Genomic DNA, 23,027 nt, shown 5'->3' on the forward strand with positions numbered 1-23,027 from the left:
GGTGACAATCCCGTCTGTGAGAAGGACTGTCAGGACCGGATCATCATGTGACCCAAGACACACAAACCACAGCAGGAGCAAATCGCTGTACCCATCAGAGGTCTTCATCCACAGCATTCAAAAGAACATGGTGGCGGCGGTGTGATGGTGTGGGACCACAAGAAATAGTTCTGCCTCGACTCCCATCATCATGCTGCCAAACGCGATTTGAGCATCCAAGTCGCTGCTGGACACTTGTCCAAAAATGTGTTAATAAACCTGCTGCTCATGCCACACGTGGGAGGAGCTAAAGTCAGAAGTTTCTAGCCTAAGTGCTACATGGAAGATACAGATGATGCTGAGAGATCACTTTTTTCTTGAAGAGCTCTATAAAAGCATGGGGGATCACATCTCCATGTCTGGGTTTCTGAGATCATCAACACGGGCTAAAGCTGAGATTCTGATTGGTTGTAGTAAATTTGAATTCTTCGCCAAAGTTCAGGTATTTGAACCCTGGAGGCATCACGCCACACGACCTCTGATTACATCTGTACATTGACTTAACATGGAAACTGGACGCCCCTGATGCGCTAATCGTGTTCAACGTGAACGTAGCTCAAAAAGTCAGATTTTACACCCAAAAGCAGGTCTGTGCGGTCAGATTTAATGAGTTTTACAGTGAGATCATGCGTCCAGAGTTCATAATCCATAGAACAAGTATCCTACTTCAAGGCCGTGTCACCCAGCCACTACGAACGCGCATCTTTCTCGGATATAATTTGGTCATAAGTAGAAATACGCGGACAAAGAAAGGAGTTCTTACCGCGAAATGTTCACAGATGTATCAAGTACGAATCAACCACGCAAAGCACACGTAAATCAATGAAAAACATGAACCGTGCGTGATTATTGCGTTGTTTATATGCAATTTATTGGTGATTCATGCGTCAATTTTGTCATTTTAAATGTGTAAATGTAAAATGTGCATGATCTTAGAATTTTAAGTGGGTGGTACATGCGTAAAGGTCTGTTAGCCACACGTGGAGCGGTCGTGGAAAACTAAACATTTGCGTATAAACTACATAAAATACACATAAATTGCGAAATTCTCAACCAACTAAAGAATGTGAACAGCTCAAAACTGAATTCACGTAAAGACCAGACGGATGACATCGTTGACAGGCATCTGCGCACATTGACGAACGATGAATTCATACGTGGAAAATGCACAAAACGCACGTAGGGGCTGTGTGACACGGCCTTAAGGTCATGAGGTGAAGCACATGGAAGTTTGGGGGTCAGCAGCAGAGAACGATAGAAAAACATCAAAATCTGCCCAGAAGAATAAAACAAATTTAAAAACAATCAAGATTTTATAGAAATGACAAATGTTCAACAATTTCTTATAAATCTGTATTTAAAAGTGTGTTCTGGTTTATAAGTAAAGTATGATAAATTTGTAATAAATTGGTTTGACGCCTTAAGGATTTAGGTGTGACAAACGTTTATATCGTGACTTCGGGAAAGGAATGTAAGCCTTTTAAACGTGTTTGTGTTTGTTTCAACCTGAGACGATCACCATGCTGACAGATCATCAGAGCGCCACTGACAGGTGGCGCGGCGCCCAATAACATCAGAAAACCTGCAACGAACACGGAGACAAACACCACCTGGTTGGAAGTGAAATATCTGTGGTGTCAAGTGGAAGTGATGAAGCCGTGAGCCTGAATGTCAGTCCCTGCTCCTCTAACCTCCCCGTCTCACTCTGTTCACTTGTTAATTGGCTGGATTGGGGAGATTATGGCGCTCCTGGGAGACTGTTGCTAGGATATTGATGGCAGCCACAGGACGGACGCCGCTCCGGACTTTCTGTGCCTCTTTGGTGTAAAGGTCTGCCGCTTCGATTTTTCCCAGACATAAAAGGCTCTTTTCCTTTTTTTTTTGGTCACTGCCCATCTACGGCTTTGAATTTTTTTCACAAACATCTTCGCTGTTTTGGTTAAAAAAGATGTCCAGATTTCTAAATATACGTCTGTCTGTTAAAAACGCACCAAGCTAATTAAGAAGTCGTTCGGATAAACGGAAGCGCTCGGAGGTTTAAAGGAATTCCTCCCGCAGGGAGATCATTTACTCGAGTTAACGGATTGACCGGCGGGCAAATCAATAACACCGATTGGCTGTTTGTCCACTTCAGCAGAAGCATACATTTCCCTGCAACAACACAAAGAGGCAAATCGCTGCTCCACAGAAGTGATGGGGAGGCTGCCATCACTCCCATATGGCTGCCAGCTCAGGCACATATGCTTTCTGCAACGGATGGACGGCCTGCAGATAAGTTCAGACCTTCGCCGCTTCCAGCAGAACTGGGACAGAACCACAGAGGAACCACAGAGGAATGCTCCGAAGCATTTAGGGAATTCCTCCTTTTACTGGTTCACTTGAGGACGAGAAGGCATCCTAAAGCTTCAGCCAGCATTAAAGGTTGATCAGTTTTAGTCCTAAACACCCGCTCTGGAGGACATGTAAGCTATAGTGGGAGAAACATGTAAACAATGGATGATGGGAAATGAGGAGGGGGTTGCTCCACACTACCAGTCCACAGTTCTGATGAACTCCTGCCGCTCTGGAAGAGAGCTCCAACCAAATTAAGTCAATTCAGTCGCCTTTTTTCGCGACGATATTTGAGCCAGACGACGTCTGCTCAATGTTTCTATGGTAACCACTCTCACCAATCAGGAGTGAGCTTGTTGGAAGGCCACAGCTCTACCGGTTAAAAAGCGGGCCACAAAAAAAAAAAAACAGCAAACAAATGCTCTGAATGTTGTACGTGAGGACCAGCAGGCTCCACCTACCTTTATTGAGGCTTCTGATTGGTCCGTTTATAACTAGAGCAACAGAAAAAAATGTCCTGAACAAAATGAGTATTTTCAAAAAGATGTTTTAAAAAAGCCAGAATAATTATTCTGATCAACTGAATAGTAACAGCTGTTTATTTCTTTATAGACATTCATGGGATTTTGGCTTCTTGGAGCCAACAGGTACTTCCTGTTTGGAACGCCACCTCAATCCATTTGTCATATAGAGTCAGACTTCCCAGTCATAGCTGGGAACTGAACTGGTGTTACAGGAAGGAATGATGGTGCTTTAGCTGAGGACTGTAGCTTCAGTTACACAGAATCATGCTTAATGAAAAAAAAACTTTCAGACAAGCAGCTAAAACGCCAGAAGTTTATTTAAGAAGATAAATACTACTTAAAAAAAATCCCAAACTGTCTCTTGAATTCCAACCAAATAACATTAAAATAATGCAGATTTCCAGTCCAAACTCTGTGAGAGCAGCGTCCTTCCAGAGATCTAAAACAAGAACAAACGGGGCTAAAAATGTGGAAAAACTTGAAAATAAAAACTGATCGTTTTGGGAGCATTCTGTTTTCACGCTTGGAAACATAATGTTCCCAGAACGATCAGTCCACTGTGGCTGCAAAGCTGCTGCCCTCTTATAAATATAAAATACTGTTGGATGGATGTTTTCCAGCTGACTGCCACATGATTTTTAAAATAGGCTGAGTTCAAATTCACCCTGGGTGCCACACTTTGGACGTGCCTGCTGAAATCAATGAAGGTTTCTTGAGAATTACAAGAACATTTTGAGAGACGGCATCACAGTGAAGTGCATTATGAATAAATGACCCCCCCCTCCCCGCCTTGGATTCTGCCATAAATTACAGAGCAAAAAAAAAAGAACAAAGCCCCGAAGGAACGGCTAGATGATATTAAACCTCTGCATCAGCAGTGAGACAGCAGCTAATGGATGAGTCACTGAGGAGGAGGAGGTCCGAGGTGAAGGAAATCCCTCGCACCTCGCTCGCTGGCGAGCGCCATCAGGAGCTGGAACCACCGCCACCTTCCAATCTCAAAACACAGTTTTTGCCCTTTGATTCTCACTGCGCCGCCGCCGCAGCTCCAGGTAAGCTCTACCATAGCCCACAGGCGTACGCAGAAATAGTTCAAAAGGCCCAAAGAAGACAGCTTTTTCTTTTTTTTAAACTTTCTTTTGACAGGAAGAGGGGAAGGGCTCCGGATTGCATCACAGACTCTCCGACTCTCACCGAGTCCAGCCGTGACATCTGGATGGAGACGCGGCGGAGCTTTAATCGGGAGCAGGCATCAGGACGGGAGGAGGGACTGAGCCGAGTCCATTAAATATGGATTACAGTGGTAATCGCCAGAGAGTGGGGCAGGGGGTGGGAGGGCTGCCAGGTGAGCAAGCTGCTGCAACATCCACCACCACAGGAGAAAGAGGACACCCCCCCCCACACACACACACACAAACACACACACCGCCATCATGATCCCTGCGTTGGCTCCGCCCTCACAAACGGCTGCATCCAGATCGTGGAGTGACGGAGGAAACGAGCCGCTGGTGTTTGTCTCACATCGACTGCATGGCGCCGGCTGCAGCTGCTCAGAGGTCTGCGCAGGTCAATGTGGGTTAATGATGCACGGGCCAGATGTGGATCACACACGTGTTGGACACTCTGCAGATGCTCAAAGTGAACGGCGGCACATTTCCTTTCACTTGTGCCGTTTATATCCTCATTATCGCACGACGCTGCAGCTTTGGATCCATCGTAGACGCAGATTTAAAGAACTGTTTACCTTTAGACGCAGCGATTATAAAACTGCAGAAAAACCTTTGTCAAATCTTTTTGGATATTTATATCATCTTTCCATTCCTTCTTGGGAATTTCCAAAAGTAATTTTAATAAAATGAATTAATTTTTCTCCAATCATGATAATAAATCGATGAAATGATGTCTCATGAACACAACAATCACCACTAAAGTAACGCAAATAAAGAATAAAAAATATTTTCAATAAACACAAACCTGACCTGGAAACTAAAATAACAGAAATCTTAATCATGCTTGAGATTAATAACTATACACCTGTTTTGGGTGCAGAGTAATCCTGTCATCTTTTTTTGGATTTGAAGATTAAAATGAATGAAATCATTTTTATTTACCTTCAGTGGATTGTAATAAGATATAAAGGATTACCTATTTACAATTTAAGGCTTTTGCAGAGTTTATATCTATATTTAATCAAGAAATTAAAAGATTTACATGTTTTTGCTTAAAACATTTTTCTGCTTGATGGCCTTTAAATTACTTTCCAAAAATGTAAGAAAACAGAGAACAAGACGGGAGCGAAACATGAAGAACGTTTTACTGAGGCGTCTGCCATCTGTTCTAGGGTTTAAATGGTTGTGTTTCATTTTGTGTGAGGTTTTCCTCAAAGGTAAAGCTGTAGTCCTAACTGTCCCTATGGGTGGAGAAATGGTCTGACCCGTAGGGTGGAAGACGGTGACCCACAGGAAGTAGTAAGGTCGTTGATCGCTCAGAGAAAATGGACGGTTTTCTACGGGAATATCGCGGGCGACAGGTCATATTCAACACATGATGGAGGGGGAAGTGGGTGAGACTCATGCATGACGTGAAGATTTTTCATCCGTGGGCGCTCCTGGCTGCAGCCCGACTGTTAGAAATGAGGAAATTAGACGGAGTGTAGTTTGTGTGGGCGTCCAACGGGCACTTACACATCACGTGCACGGGCCCACGCATGCAGGTTATCATTAAGGGTCCAGTACTCTGACCTCGCTGTACGAAACTTATCAATACACTCACCACACGTCCAAAAATGGTACGTTCCATTTTCATGACGTCCCTTGAGGTGGTTGTAAAAAAGCCTGATGGGAACTACAAAAGGTAAGATGCAGCCAGAGGGTTGACCCCTAGGGTCGTAGGACCCTGGTGCGTGTGACCAAGGCTGTAGTGGTTTCACTGGTTCTGGTAGAATTGCTGCAGCTTCAGCGGCTGACATTGTGCTGCTTTCAAGGGCCAAGAGGTTTTTTCAGTGCTAAGCAGCCCTTGAATTAGAACAGACTGCAGCTCATTGGGCGATTAAAGGCATCCCCCGCGGAGTCCTCCTCATGTGAGCAGGTACAGTCTGGCTGTGAATTTGGCTGGATTTGGATGTGGGTTTGCCCCACCGCTGCAGGCACAGTCCTCCGCATGCAGATGAGACCCTTGGAGGGGCACTTTCTCCCCTAAAGAGTCACTTTCAGATGCTTCCCAGTAGGTGGAGGATCAAAGCTGCTTTAATAGCCCCGTGCACCACATTTGAAGAGAATCAAACGGCTCTGCAGCAGTTTGCAGAAATGATCAGGGTGGGTCTGTTCTCACACAGAAACCTCCCCGTAAAGCCCCTTTGGTCCTTTGAAGTTCTGGTCTTTCCACAAATGTTATTGACTTCATCTGTGATGGAGGCAAAGCTCTAGATTAGAGCTGACAGTGAAGCGATGGAATGACGAACGGGTGTTGTTTCAGAGGCCAAAATGCCATCTTTGAAGGGTGTGTGATGGCGGCAGCTTTCCTTTGTCTGCTCTGACAGGACTACGACAATATGGGGGATGAAGTGAAGCCGACAGACGGGAACACAGTTCTGAAGAAGGAAAGGAGGGGTGCTCTTCTGTGCAGAAAAACTCGACTGGCGATGTGTGATCAACGCTAATAAAGAGTGCAGCTCTGACTTGATCAGTCATAACATTTGGCAGCAGAGAACACCACAGGGAGGCTTGTTAGTTCTCTTCTTAGAGGGTGCAGCTTCATCCCCAGAGTCTGCATTCATTCTCACAGTGGGGCTTTTTTGTTTCTGCCATGCTCTACTTTTCACACTACTTCCATCATCTCTCTTCTTTTGAGCTTTAAATCTTTTGTCTGACATTTTCTTCTCCTGCTCCCCGTGCCAGCGTCACGGCGGTCCATGCCGGAGCCGCAAGACGTCTTTTTTGACAGGAGGGCCCCATCAGCGGTAAAGATTTCTATCGTGTACTCGGGGGTCTCAGCCTCTTTTGGGTCTGACCCCATGGTTGGGAGGACCAAACAGACTCACCATGGAGACAAATGTTTGACAACTGATGATGCAGAGACGCAATTTCCGCATTTTTTGACCACAACTCGCATTGGATTATAAGACACATCGACCCGTTAACGCTGGAGATGTTGGCGGTGTCACCAAAATAACTGTGAGATACTTCCTGGCTGTTGACGCGATCGACGTCCAGCAGCTGATTCTGGAGCGGGGGAATAGTGGCTGGCCATACGATATGCCGTTTCCCTCCCTCTTCAGAATCTGCTGAAATTACCGGAACAACGTAAACAGCTGAATAGTTACGGTAGTGGAAAGAATGTAAAAACCGGAGCTAAAACTCTGATGTTAAAGGGGGAAACAAAACAGTCAGATAATGTAGTATGACTACACTACCCATAATGCCTTGAGGGACCAATTGGTAAGCGATTGGTCAAAGGAGATGGGAAGTTTTTCATGTGAACTGTGTTATGCATGTTTATATGAAAATGTTGTGGTTTTAGTTGGCTGAATTCAAACGTATAACTAAATTGACTCCATTCCCCTCAGTGCACCAACGGCTTCGTAGTTTACCAGAATCATGCCAAAACGTTTGGACAGATGCTTGAGCCCCTCGTACCATAGAGTATGTGTTCCAGGTCAGGAAGCACAATTAGAATAGATCCTTTACATTATAACACACAGTTGAATTTGGATAAAAGCTGCGCCTTACGGCAGAGGTGTCAAACTCGTTTTGGTTCGGGGGCCGCATTCAACCCGTCTGATCTCAAGTGGGCCGGACCGGTAACATAAAAACAAAACAACACCTTTGTACTTGTTTTTTTACTCAGTTGGAAAAATGCCTCAACCAACATGGTATCCTAATCACTTATTATTACACATTCATTCACAGAGGCCAATGGATCTCAAATAAAATGAATTTCTCTTAAAAGAAAAAGGTCTTTTCAGTTTTGTACTGACTTAATATTTTACATCTGACACGGAAGCAATCCCGATAATAACCTCAAGAGGGGCTACGCAAAAAAAAAGAAACACCCCGCCTAAAAAGAAAACTGTCCATTTTTCCTGGAAAGCTCAGCAATCCACTTCTTTTTGACAATGTTTTGGTCATTATTGTGTCACTATTGATCATCCTTATAGCAACACAACAGCCTTGAGGCTCGCAGGGAAACAGACTGCATCTTACCCAGAAGCAGAGCTGTTAGGTTTCACCTTTGGCACGCGCAAACATATGATGTTTCACCTGTTTTGCTTTTCCTTTGCTCCCCCTGGTGGCAGAATTGCGCATTTCGGTTATTTCTTTAAAAAAAATCACAACTCGCCACAGGAATGGACTAGAAACGTGCTTTCTTTTTTAAACATGCTGAACAGTTTTGCTCTTCATGTGTGGGCCGGACTAAACCACCTGGCGGGCCGGATACGGCCCACGGGCCGTATGTTTGACACTCCTGCCTTACGGCCTGAAGGAATGCTGTCTGGTTTGTGTGTGGAAATTATTGAAATTTCTCCTTTCATACGTCCTGTTTATATGTTTTGATCTGTGGTAATAAAGTCATATCTGACAATACTGGAGGAACCTTTTCCCTCCAATGTTGGACAGTTGTTTTTTTTGCAAAAGCATCAACCGGCAAAACCTGTTGATCTTTATCTGTACTTGAGCTTTGCATTACATTAGATCTTCTCTATTTTGTGAGGCTTTCTAACTTGAAACATGTTTTTTCATAATCCCAAATCCTTTAGTTGTTAATGTAATAAAAATGCATTTTTTAATGTATTTATCCATTCATCCATCCATTTTCTTAATCTGTTTGATTCCTGTCGAGGTCACGGAGTTGCCAGACACTAACCTGGCTACTGTTGGACAAGTTGCCAGTCTGATGCCGAGCCACACAATCACACACCCATTCAAAATTCAACTTTAGAGTAATCAGTCAACCTATGACGCACGTCTTTGGACTGTGGGAGGAAGCCAGAGTACCTGGGGAAAACCTATGCATTCCCGGGGAGAACATGCAAACTCCACGCAGAAGGTAACATACAAACAGTGGTAGAATGAGGGCATTCAAGGCCTTCTCTGAAGGCCTAAAAAATATCTTAATCATGTGTTCATTATACTTTATCCATGCATACTCATTATATCATTCCAAATGGTCTGTCCATTCCCTTTTATTGTGTTTATGATGGTTATGCTGCTTCCAAACAGACGTATCTTCACACTGGAGCATTTAACCAATCGCATTTCAGCTGCCCTTTGTTGCCAGGCAGAGTCGGAGCTAAAGAGGCCTTCACTGTTCATTCTGAAGGCCCTCTAATGCAAAATCAATGTCTGACATTCGTTTCTTTTAACCAATCAGATTTTGAGTTGGTGTCACCGGGGCCTTCTAGCAGACTTAGGCAGCGTCACAGTATTCAGACCTTCTGATTGAACGTGCATTAGTACGCTAAAAAGAGAGACACAGAGCCACAGAGCATTTTTTTTATCTGTCTAAGTTAAAAACAGAGCTGACTGTAATGATTACTTCATTAATGTTAATTTTAATTATTGAATTGCAGGAAAATCTCCCACTGATCTCCTCAACTTCCTTCATCAGAAAAATCTAAGTGAATCATGAAGCAGTATTCCAGATTGATGTGTTTGGCGCTGACCGTCCCCGTGTCCACTGCGTCTGTCCAGCGGACATTTTTTCGTCTCTAAAGTGAATTCAAACCTACGCAGAAACACAACCGGACAGACTGGGCTCTCAGGACTGGCCTTGATGGAATAGAAAGGACTTCTGGATGGAACTGAAGCGATAATCTACATGACAAGGTGATGGACTGTTTTTGAGGAAAGAGAGGAGGATGGATTATGTCTTCAAATATTCCTATTTTTTGATGTGTGAAATGATACATTCCATAATAAATAATATTCCAAATGTATGTGGTTATTTTTCAATGTTTTGTGCTGGCTGTAGTTGCATAACCAGATTTGTTTACAGTTTTGTTTATTCGGTTTATTTAGAGGCATTTTTTGTGGCTACAGGAACTTTCAATCTGCAACACAAAGCTGGTTTCTGCCTCGTAAAATGGTTCATGAGGGTTTGAGCGATTCAGACGTAGCACTACTGAAGGTGTGTAATGCACGGTCCACCACTGCATACAAAAGACGTACGAGAATATATATTATTAGAAAAGCATTACCTATAAAACAGCGGATCAGATCGCTAAAACACAAATTTAGATTTTAATGTTTTGTTTCATGTTTTAAATATGAAAATTGATTCAGACGATGACAGTTAAAAAAATGGTCGTCAGATACCATTTTCTGCTAAAAAAATGTGGGGAACTAATAAAAACCTTTCTTATAAATTTTCTGAGGCTAATAGCTGTTTTCTAAATAAATGATCCAGCTTAGTTTAGCAACAACCAGCCCGATCAAATTTAAGGGGATAAATTCAGATTCTGTGAAGTGTTCTTCATAGGCAGCTTGGTGTTGCACTAATAGGGTTTGTATCAGTTCTAAACTTCTCTTGCCAGACCATAACAGCAAAGGTTTTGTTTCCAAAACACGGATTGTAGTCTTTAAATTCTAAGACATGTCGCCCCCTTTTCCTGGGATGAACCCATGAATGAGAGCCTTCACAAAAGAAGAACTTAGGTGTTTTCTAGAGTTGCTTTGGTTTCGTTTATGATGGAGAAATAACGAATGTCTCAAGCCGTCTGCCGTCTCAGGAAATGTTGCCTTCTGACCGGAAGAATTGGGAGTTTGAGTCCACGTGTCCTCAGGCGAGAAACTCCACGCTGACCCCAAAGCCTCCATTAGGTCATGAATGTGTGTGAGCGCCACAAATAAGCACTTTGAGGGCTGATAGAAAGGTATCAAAATATGCTTTAAGGATCTCTGTGGAGCCGGGGGGAAATATGACTTTGAAAAAAACTATTTTGAAGCCACAAATGTGTAACCACATTGAGAAATCCCTTCTTGTGTCAGGTTTAGTAAATATTTGGATATAAAGATGTGTTGATGCACTGAATCATGAATGAGTAAAACAGACACACGATGAACCTTTCAGTGTAACCCGACTCCAATAATTAGAACGACAAAAGTGCTGCAGGTTTGTGAAATGTTACCTTGTACTTTTAACCACATTTATTGTTGAGCTACTTCAAATTCAGCTTTCCATTCCAGAAAAATGATTTATGATCAGTCTACAACCTTTAAAAAGCACATTTTGGAAAGTCTTCTTTGGTGTCAGAGAAGAAACTTTCAGACCTTACAGATCCAGAGGGACACTGTTTGCACACAAAAGTGTTTTACATCGATCAATGGGAATGAAAAGTGGGACAAACGTTTAGCAAAGTGCTGTAAAGTGGCGCCTCGCACAACAAATGTGATTTGTTTCCGGCGTTTGCTTGTTATGCGGAACACAAGTTCTGTTCCACTCCAACTATTACCCTCTGGCAGACGATACAGGAGCCCGCCGGCACATACAAAAAGACTCCATAGGGAGTCCAAATAGCACCTTCGATAATCAAGTACGAACAGCAATATGTGCAAAAACATCCCAAGTTCACCATTTGTGTTTAATTTCACATGGACTCTGTATCTATCCCTCTGTATTTCTACATAGTTTATTTGTTTTTTACTCAATTTTCACATGCACCTTCTACCTACAACTTGTCTTCTAGTCTATTGTTATTTCTTTTTTGCATTTTTCTTCACAAGGTACTACTGTCGTGCGCATAGGTACTGCCCGACCTATTTTGGCGAGTCAATCGGCTCTTGTCTTCATCGCATTGTTGACCTGTGTTGATACTGCATTTGACTTACTGCATTCCACCAGTGAAAACAGAGATGGAGAAGTGAGGACCTTCTTCCTTCTCTGAGAACAGGAGCCTCAACTTCTATCACATAAATGATTGCATGGACTTTAATTTTAATATAATTCTAAACCAGAAAAGAGGAAACCTTTTAAGTCTCACTGAAACTCAGAAGGCCTTTTTTAAAGAATCGTTAACAGGAAATTATGAGCCGACTTATGTATTTGTTTATTTTTCCAGTTATATTTGTGCTTCAAATCTACCAAAGAAAGTCAGAGCAAAGTTCGTCCTTTAAGAAAATGTTTTAAAGTTTCACTTCCAGAGCTAAAAAAAAAATAAACGACATCAATAAATCAATCTTCAGCCTCTGGTCAAACTACCCAGAAGAGTTTCATGAATGTGATGAATACGGTGAGCAAGCGGCAGTGTTTATACCAGCCAGCTGTCATAAATGAAGCAGAAAATAGTCCCTGAAAAGGCGCTGCTTTCTTGTTTACCATCGTTTTAATTATTTCCGAACAAGCTAGTGAGCCTCAAGCATCAAGATAAGGCTTATCTATCCGTCACTCCACACAGGCTATCCAGGAACTGAGCAGTAATTTAACACATTTATCTCCTGCTTGTTTGAGAGCTAATTGTATCTGATGTTTACTGGTAAAGTATGTTATTGATCACAAAAACAAATTAAATGCTTCGAAACACAGAATCATCCAGTTCATCTAAGACTTAGCGTAAAAAATAAAGAAAAAATAGTAGAAAACTCTGATGTTTTGTAACCCTAGTAACATACTTGACTTTCTATAATATGCAGATGTGGTATGATTGAAAGTAAATCTTCAGACAAAGAGATGAAAATGGCCAAAGTAGCTCATTAGTGGGTCGTTCTTCAGCAGATAACGGTCCTGACTGAAAGGGTTTGTTGTGTTTCTCCAACATTGAAAACATTTGGGTGGGATTATATAAGTTTGTTTCCTTCCACTCCCTTTCTTTGACTTGATGACTAATTATCCTATGTTTGATGCGTCTTTGTATGGATGTAAAACGGTGTGGATTATGCATTATTCTTGCTTTGATTGCTTCAAATAAACCATTTTCAATCCAATTTGGAGGAATTTCAGTTTTCTACATTTATGACTTTGCTTCAGTGCTTTGCTTTCTTCACAGAACAGTTCTGTCCTTAAAGCCCTATAAGTCCCAACTGTCCTTACAGGTGGATACGGGCTGTATGGGGGTCACAAATTGGTCATACCTGTATGGTTTACACAGGTGACTTGCACGAAAAATCCAACCCCCCAAATCCTGCAGATTGTACAAGATACCCGTTAGTGCTGTTCACGTAACAAGTGTGCGGTCCTGGCTGCAGCCTGACTGTTACATGATGAGGATAGACACACATGACGATGGTACGTTTCCTTTTTAGGTGGCTGTACGAGCCTCAAGGGGACTGTAAGACACTCCTGCGCTCACTCTTGAGTCCCACTCCAATCATCTTATGATCGATTTTCAAAGCGTTCCCAATGGTCTTTTAATAATGATTATGCCGTTTTTAGCAAAAACCTTTACCGTTTTCTCCAACATAGTTTCTGCAGAGCGGCAGAATGAATTTAGAAATTTGTCTCAGAGTTGTGGGCGGTACCGCTGATGCAGAGAGACCCCGCAACCCCCCCCCCCCCCATCCCCTCCCCATTGCTGAGAGCTCAATGTTTACATTCTCTCCTGCTAGCACACACTCCAACCTAACATTAGCGGTGCAACAAAAATGGCAGCAGTATCAGAGCTATCCAGTTTAGACGTAGTTTACGTTCGTAGATCTATTTGTCTGACAGTGGATGTATCAGAATGGAGCAGAGCAGGGAGCTTGAAGCTCCGCCCACCGTATTTTCTACAATCTTTTTCAAGCTGCATTTTTTTCTCCTGCTCCTGATTTAAAACGATTTAAATAAAGAAAGAAGCTTAATTGTCTTTATAAATGCTCTCAATCATCAGAAAAATGCAGCAAAAACATGTTTAAAACACCAAAAACACAGTTTTAATCAGGATGGGACCATAAGATCCTCTCTATAATCGACAACCCAACAACCAGAGACGCCCACACGGGTCAAGCCCCGTATGGCTGAACGTGACTCAGACCTTTAGGAGACACTTCTTCTTTTTTTGCAATGCAGAAAATCAAGTTTTGATTTTCAAAATGTCCATTCAAAACTTCAGAATAAAAATAAACCTCTCCAATTCGACACTTACAAAAACTAAAGTCTGAAGTGAATAATCTAAAAAACTAAGATGGAGAATCAAAGGGCGCCTTCCTTTTCCAACAGTTTAGTTCAATTGAACGGATCTGCACATCACGCCCACTCAGCCTCTCCGTGCACTCCTCCATCATTTCTGCTGCTTCTGCAGCCTTCAAACAGCAAAGTGCTGCAGGCTTTTCCAGATCCCGTCAGAACCACTGGAGACCCGACACACTATGGAGAGGAGGAGCATGGACGGCCCTGCTTTAATGATCCTTATCCTCTGCAAATCAAGGGTGCACCAGAGTGCGTTTTGATCAGGAGTGAGCCTCTCTTAAGTATTATTCATAGGACACGAAGAGCCCCCCCGCTGTTGTTGCTAGTTACACCGCTCCCATGCTGACTCTTCCGGCTGAGATTTAAACATATTCACAACCGTTGTAGTACTTTCTTTTGATAGTGGGTCTACTAAAAAATACAAAAACGAAGATCAATGAAACCCTGGTGTCAAAAAAAGTCACGTGCTAATTTACACGAGTCCTCGTGCCAGTTGGTGTTTTCCAGACTCTGAGTGGCGGGTTCACTGCTGGGCTACAACAGCAGGACTGACCTACATTTCCCTCCCATATTCAGACAGGCTCGGGGGGCTCACAGCCACACAACCACCAGTGTTTCCTGCGTCTTACGCTGGTCGGGGCGATGAAGCCTCTCAAACAGCATATGGATCAACACCAGTCACTGGATGGCCTGAAGAAAGCCGGAGTGCACGGATTTCTGTCAGCACTTCAAGTAACCAGACTGCCATGAATGCTGCAGTCGAGTTAAGACCCACAGCCAACAAAGAACAATCCGTTCAACCTTTGTTTGCTTCCGGGAACAAATCCCAGTTCCAGGATAATTCTTTTCCAATTTTCTCTGTTTTTACTAAAGCAGAAAACCAACTTAAAAAGCACGAAACCTGAAATTATTTTAGTGAAGAGAAAACACAAACGGGTCTCAGATCAGGCTGCTTTCAGCCTGAACTCAATCCTTCTCACGCTTCGCGTTTCTGCTCCATCAGGATCTACTCTACTTTATTCACTGCTTTCACTCCGTAAACATCTTCATTTATTCTTTTAAATACTTTTTTTTGTAGAGGTTCCAAAGCTTTTTGTTTTTTTTCCTAAGACTCTCCCACTTCTTCACAAAAGCTTCCTGAGTCGTTGTGACAAACTCAGGCGACTCAGACAGAGATCGCCCTGGGTTTGTCTCTGCCACATCACTGGCTCAGAAGAAGCGCTGAAGGCGGACTGACACACTTGCAAATGAGTGCTGAAGACATCCTCAGCTAAAACAGGAGCCTGTTACACACTAATGAAATTCAGTTTTGTTTAGAATTTTGGAAAAAAAAGGTCTTAAAATAAAATCAGTCTTGGTTCGATTGAGTTTTACGTGACAGAGGATAGAATTTAATAATTTGTGGTTGAATAAGCAGCCAATTAAAGTCAGCTTAAGTCAGAGAACAAGGTTCTTTATTTGTTTGTACATTTTCACCAAGAAGCCCAAACTCATTAGAGTTCACATGCTAAAAATGGGATCAACAGGAATCAGGTTTCAGGAGCTTACTGAACCAAAAAAGCCTTTGCTGTGGTCCGGTCCAAAGGAACATTTGCATGGATTTGTTTCTGCATGGATGATATAATCACACAAAAATCTAATCATCTGCATGTGCAGATATTGGAAATACTGCTAACAAAGGTTTATAAAAACATTTATGGTTTGACTTTACGACCATAAACAGAACCGTATACTTGAAAAAACCTCCATGTGGATCACGGGTTCCTATTATATCATTTCAAAGACAGTTTTTCTTTGTGATGTTTGATTCACAGCAGGATAAAACTACATTTATTGTTAGAATCATATTTATCTATTTTACTTTTTTTAAATTGTCCACCAAGACCAACCAGTATAAATCATAAATATTATTATTCTTATATCATGTATAAATATTATTGATCTGTTGTTGAAAGGACTAGGGAGGACTCAAAAGACTTAACAGCTGTACCTGGACTTGACTTCCCATCCAATCAGAACACTTCACTCACTAAATGCAGGACTGCTTGTGGTTCCTAGAATCAGTAAAAGTACGGTTGGAGGTAGAGCGTTTACCCACCAAGCCCCTGTTTTATGGAATAAACTCCCAGCTCATGGAAGAGAGGCCGACTCAGATTCTACATTCAAAGTTAGACTGAAAACATTCCTCTGTGGACAGGATTATTGTCAGACTAGTTAGTATTCAGAGATTACTTAACTTAATGTTTTTTTAATTAAACTTAATAATAACTATTAGTTGTTAGTAGCTGCAAGAAATTTGAAGCTGGGGTAACTATGGTGCACTGGGGTTCTGTCCTCTTTTCTCATCTACTTCTACTCTATTCTTGATCATTTATTCATCATTTAGTTCTCCATGCCTCTGTTTGGTGCAGTGATTCATGTATTGTCCCTCTTTTCCTCTCCCCTCCTGGGGAGTGGGAGTGCTTCCAGATTCCACTTGGCTCATCCGTGCTCCTGTTCCTGACGGTGTACCTCGTCTCTGGCTCGCCTCTACTACTGCTTCTACACCTGGCTGTGGATCCTGTCTCTGGCTCGTCTTGCGCCCCCGACTGTCCCCCCAACTCCATCTGGATGAAGCTATTCTGCTGGACTTTAAACATGTAGTTGTAGAGTTAGATAAGCTAATTCTTCTCTAAGAGTTCTGGTACATCGCCTGTCCTTCATTTTGGATTCTGTTTTTTTTAAGAGTTTTCCTTACCGTGAAGGAGGGTCTAAGGGCAGGTATGTCCAGTTTAGTTTAGTCTGTTAAGTTAACGTTTAGTATTATCTTATTGAATTCTATGCATTTATGATCCATTTGATTGTATGTTTACTTTACAATTACCGTACTAAGCCCACTGAGACGACTGTGGTTATAAATTTGGGCTATACAAATAAAATTGAATTGAATTGAATGGAACTGAATTGAAATGACTTGAGGACAAAATCTGGAGACTTATGACAATGACTTGGTCCCAACTTTGTAGTGTAGAATCCATTTTTCAGTCTCTTTAGTGGACAATTATTAATAATTAAATTAAAGTAAATACAGAACTCACCTTAAAAAGACAAGAACAGACATAAGTCCATTTATAAGTGCTATACAGTAATCTAGAACATGTGCTATCTGCTTTAATAACTGTCAGTCATGAAAACGTAAGGGGAAATAAAGTTTTTTTTTGGCGTTGCAGCAGGGAAACTATGCAAAGCTTACAGCTTCTTGCAGCATTTGCAGTGAAGAATTTCCCAGATAATAAGTGGGGGGTTTTTTTGCACACGCAGGCTGCAGATGCACAGGAAGTCCCATCAAAACAGGCTGCAGAACCGCCACATAATTAACTGCGACACGGTTAAACAGCAGTTCCCATTAAATACATGTCAAGCCGGGGTGACAGGTACAGCCACAGGTAGCAGGGCGAGGCTCCGGCGTACACAGTCCTCGTATCCTCTTTGTTGCTATGGCAACAGCCGGCGATGGGCGCACAGATGGGCGAGTGGAGGTGTCGGTGGTGGGGCAGGGTTGATTGTGTGTAGATGGAGGGGGGGGGGCGGCTGGGGCCATGACTGACAGCTGTGACAGCTATATAATCCTGTCCTCTAAGGAACGTGTATTCAGAAAGGCAGGTGTGCACAACAGCGGCGGCGGGGAGCAGCACAGAGGCTCCTCATTCTTTTCATTTGGATGTTACACATTCCTGATAAAGCCAGGATGTGCAGGATAATAAATCCTGGGGGAGCCAGCATAATATACCTCGAGATGGAGCAGAGTACACAGATAATATGGAAAACATGAATTAATCAATCTATCCATCTGTTTATCTATTGGTTCTTATCATTCAATCACTTCTCATTTATTTTCCTTTTTTTACAGTTTAAATGTAAAAATTGCATCAGTACATTAAGCACTCCAGTTGTTGTTGTTAATAAACAATCAGAGATTTTCCAAGATGTTTTGAATCAAATTGACAGGTGAGCTAAGAAAATGCAAAGCGTCTTTCAAATAACGTCGGCTTTGCACAGCCGTCGCAGAAATCCATCCAAGCATCCTCTGCCTCCTCCTGTTCGGGCCAGCGTTTCCCAGCTGCCACTGGGGGGAACGAAGGCTGCACTAATTTAAAAAAAATATGAATAAAATACAAATCCACTCGTTTCATTTTTCTTCCTCTTTGCACCTTTTTTGTAGGAAACGGCAAAAGACAACCATGCATGCTGAGCAGAAAGCAAGAAAAATGAATTACAATGGCCTGTCACAACAACTGGAGTAGAAGCTCCAGAATGAGGACACATAAAAGCCTGAGGTCAACGGAGGTTTAGTTTCTCATTTCAAAGAAAGGAGGTTTGGAGGATGGCTTCCAAAAAACTTTTGGCAAGGCAGCGGTTCCTCTCAGCTCTGAACCGGAGAGCAGAAGCGAGCCAAAAAACTTCCCACAAAGCAGTCAGCAGCATCCCTCGTTCTTCAGCTTTCCTCTCCATTTGCACTGTGTTTACCAAGGAGACTAAGCTAATATAAATGTTGAATGCTGGCAGGAATAATTTAAAACACTGCAAATATCAGAAATGACCTAAACTAAAGAACAATTTAGAAAAGCCAGAGGAGCAAACACTGTAAAAACAACATTTTATGTCCTGAATGTTAACCTTGTATTGGAATATAATGTGCTTTTATTGTGGTCTAATGCAGTGTTTTTCAACCTTTTTTGAGCCACGGCACACTTTAACCTTGACAAAAATCCCGCGGCACACCAGCATCCCAAAAAAAAAAAAAAAAGCAGAAACTCAGTCTGTTTTGATCTACAGCCCCCCCACCCCCACCCCCACCCCACCCCCCCCGGCAATCTGACGTGCATTTTTGTGATAATTGTGGCAGAAAAAGCAGGAAGTTGCAGATGTTTTTCTAAAAGATGTAATAAAAGTTAAGTTACATACAAACTGTATGTTCGTTGTGTTTTCAAGACATGTAAGAAGGACGACTCATTAAGCCAATGCATCATGGGAGATGTAGTGTGCAAACTGCGAGAAAACGGCATAAAGACTCGCGTCTCTGAGCTTCATGGTTTTGTTCACTTGTTCCACGGTCTGATACCGGATTCTGTGGAAAGCTACACCGCTAAAGACGAGCTTTAGCTGGTGTTTTCGTCGGAACTGACTGAGTTATGAGCTAAATTGGAACAAGGAAGTGGAGACTTTAACCACTTCTGATTGGTCAGACTGATGACATGTGATTAAGCCTTCAAGAATGATTGGTGGAGTCGTGGAGACAGTAAAAGCTGCGAGACTTTTCCGTACAGTTATAGCTGCAGCTATTTCGCGGTACCGTCATTCTTATCAAAATGTCTTTAATAGAATCAAATAAACACAAAGAAAAAAGTATTTTATGATCGTTTATATTCCTAACTACTCAGTGTTTTATCAGGACTTGTTTGGATGAACAAAGAGCTGATTTCCTGGAGATGGGAAATGCTTTTAGATCAGTTAATGAGGGCAATTTCCCACGGCACACTAGTGTGCCGCGGCACACTGGTTGAAAAACACTGATCTAATGCAGTGTTTTTCAACCAGTGTGCCACAGCAGACTAAATTGGCCTCAATAACTAATCTAAAAACATTTCCCATCTCCAGAATGACGGTACCGCCATTTAGCCGTAGCTTCAGACGTTTTCTGAAAAGTCCCGCCCCTTTAACTGTCTCCACCAATCATTCTTGGAGGCTTAATCACACGTCATCAGTCTGACCAATCAGAAGTGGTTAAAGTCTTCACTTCCTTGTTCTGATTCTGCTCATAAAGTCTCTCAGTTCCAACAAAAATACCAGCTAAAGCTCGTCTTTAGCGGTGTAGCTTTCTACAGAATCAGACCGTGGAACAAGTGAACAAAACAATGAAGCTCAGAGAAGAGAGTCTGTCTGCCATCACTACATCTCCCATGATGCATTGGGTTAAAGTGACAGCATCTCAGCGCACAATGAGTCGTCCTTGTTAAACGTCTTGAAACCACAACGAACACACATCAAACAGTTTTTAAATCTTCTAACTTAACTTTTATTACATCTTTTAGAAAAAAACAGCTGCAACTTCCAGCTTTTTCTGCCACAATTATCACAAAAATGTATGTGAGATTGCAGAGGAGCTGTAGATCAATACAGACTAGGAGTTTCTCCTTTTTTTTAAATTTTGGCTGCTGGTGTGCCGCGGGATTTTAGTCAAGGCTAAAGTGTGCCGTGGCTCCAAAAAGGTTAAAAAACACTGGACTAATGTCTCATTTTATGTCTTTTTATGTTCTGGTGTTAGCCTGCAGGGAATACATGTAAATTAGCATTTTTGCTTTAATCTGGCATATTTACATCTATCACGGTCTGAACAGATGTTCATTATTGTATCCAATAAACAAATAAATAAACAAATGACAGCAAGGAGAATTTTATATTATGTAAAATGTGGGCTGCTTGTTCAACTCCTCTTCTTAGTGGAACAACACAAAAGGTCACAGCGACACTGGTCCCTCAACCGAGAGGCTGGGTGGATCTGACTCCGCCCTCTCAGAGTCCAGTACAGCTCCCCTCGCCTTCACTGGCTGAAGGTAAATATCCTCTTTGATAGCTGGAGTATAATTTCACTGCAGAACTTCTGACAGGACGACGCAGAAGCAGCTGTTCTCAAAACCAAATTAGAGTTTTGAGTACTTGATGACACGCTGATGATTCATGACGAATCGTGTGAGTGCAACCTTTCACTCGAGGAGGTCGTTGACCAGGAATCTCGCAGGTCGCCGGCGTGTTTTTTGTCATTGCATGCAGCTGTGAAGTCGTGCAGTAACTGCCCAAACTCTACACTTGGAGATATTGATCCTCAAGAAATCCTTTGTGTTATTTTTGCTTGTGTGTTACTGTGGCAACGCTTCTCTCAGTTTCACCTTTTCACGAACCTCTTCTGTTTGGTTTTTACCTGAAATATCAGGATCTCAGAAACCAAAGTCTCCATATAGTCCTTTTTACTGCAGTACCCTGGTTGAAGAACAGTAAAGACGACATAAGACAAAGGTGACAGCAGTCTTTTGAGGCTTTCTTTAAAGAGTAAAAGTGCATAACAGAAGATTAAATTAATAAGTAGACAGAAACCATAATGATGAAAAAATAAAACCATGTTCTATTTTAAAATTTGAGATCCTCCCACATTCAGAGTCTGTTAAAACAGTCCAAACGACTGTTTGCTCCAGCAGCTACAGCCTGTGAGACTCAGCCCAGGGCAGAGAGGAGAATGAAAATAACCGCCCTTTCAAATCTGTTAAAATCCCATTATAACCAATTTCAAAAAAACAACAAAGACATTTTTTTATGTCACTATAAATTCAGATTTCTAGGTTTGTTCGTTTTTTGTTTTTTTACAAGGTTTTTGGCTAAAACAGAGAAGAGTCCAACAACTAAACTCATGATGGGTCAGATGCCCGATCTGAGCCAATTCAGTACTTGAGATGAAACTCCTGAGTGAAACACACTAAATATTTGTGACGTTAGAGATTGCTGAATCTTCCTAAACATACAGTAGTGTAGTATAGTAAACATCCACTTCAGAAAGTGTAATTATAGCTCTAAAATTGCAGAACAATGTTGGATTTTAAGTATAGAATGTAAACTATTCTCAATTTTCTACTGTCTTCGGAAGGAAATGCATTTTCAAAGTAAAGTGTCGGTGACGGTTCCTATTTTCAACGTAAAAATATCGCTTTCGTAGAAAATTAGGCTTAAGCTCAGTTTACCAAAATAAGATCTGAAAACAGATTTTTTTTAACTACAGTTGACAATTCAAATAAAAAAATATAATAAATATAATAAATCTTGTGAAGAATGGTGTGACGTCATGCGACCGTCTGCTAGCGTGGTGAAGTTGTACCGGAACACGTCTGTAAAATGTTCACGTGAAGTTTTGGGAAGTTTTTCTTTTTCCTCTAAAAATGAAAAAAGTCCGTTTGTAAAAGATGTTTTCTGTTGGAAACTCTGTTGTTAGTTCAGGTGAAAGGACTGAGTCTGTTCTAGTCGTTCCATTTCTATGTTGGTGTTGCTGCGTCTTCATTTATGTCTTCTAGTCGTGGCTCTACTGTAGTCAGAAAATCTTTGAGGATGGAAAAACTGTGGAGAACATTTTCAGGATTTGTCGTTAAGTGATCCAAAACAACAGAGACGTTTATGTTTTGTTTCCTGCTGAAGTCAACCAGGAAGTTGACAGAAAAACCTCAGAGTGTCACGTTATTTAAACTGATAAATAACATTTCTTTCTCCTGTTCTAAATAATAATATAAATGATGGTGATTAAATACATATCGCTTTATTTGTCATACCTGCAGTAAATAGGCAATCATATATCAACCATTCAAACATAATATGTTTAATTGTAAGAATTGTGGTTTGATCTGTAAATCGTTGATCTGTAAATCGTTGATCTGTGAATCGGATCACCACCAAAGTAGCGATCCACAGCTCTAAACTCCGTGTCTACGAGACCAAAAATACGTGAGAAATGAGACAAAAACATTTGCCGGGGTTTCCGTTATCAACGGATCAACATGTTAAACACATAGAAGAATTCAAATCCATCCTGAACGCCGCGGATCAACCTGTTTAAATCTCCTCGGATGATTGTAGAGCACATGTTGTGATAAATATTTGATGCAATTATGCAAAAGAGTTCTTCAAATATGTGTGACGACCCTCAACAAGCAATTGGAGAGGGATAATAAACCCAGAGGAGTGGGACTGGTCCAACAAACAAATGTCCTGCAGCTGCTTGATGCTGAGCAAACATACAACAACAACTGCCTTCTTTAAAAAGCAGCGGGACTTTGTAGTTTCTGAGGACATCAGCTGTTTGGACTGTGATTGTTAGTTTTGTCATTTGGAGAGCTTTCCTGGCCATTAAACGGATGTACAGCTGTGGGATTTTTAAGCTAACAGGCCAAACGGACAACTGTTAGGTAATACTTTCAGTTTTGTGAAACAATCTGAAGCTACAGAAACAGATCAAGA

General features: G+C 41.8%; 1 protein-coding gene and 1 long non-coding RNA gene across 10 annotated transcripts in view; one reads left to right on the forward strand and one right to left on the reverse strand.

Annotated features, from left to right (window-relative positions):
* LOC101169142 (thrombospondin type-1 domain-containing protein 7A) overlaps positions 1–23,027 on the reverse strand; it is a 165,335-nt gene that overhangs the window by 125,031 nt on the left and 17,277 nt on the right. The gene's annotated exons all lie outside the window — the stretch shown is intronic.
* On the forward strand, positions 8,314–9,828 carry LOC105356053. The gene is made up of 2 exons (XR_910332.2): positions 8,314–8,939; positions 9,463–9,828. It is a non-coding gene; the product is annotated as an uncharacterized LOC105356053 (long non-coding RNA).

The sequence above is a fragment of the Oryzias latipes genome, chromosome 16, assembly GCF_002234675.1.
Source record: "Oryzias latipes chromosome 16, ASM223467v1".
In the NCBI taxonomy this organism is placed as follows: domain Eukaryota; kingdom Metazoa; phylum Chordata; class Actinopteri; order Beloniformes; family Adrianichthyidae; genus Oryzias; species Oryzias latipes.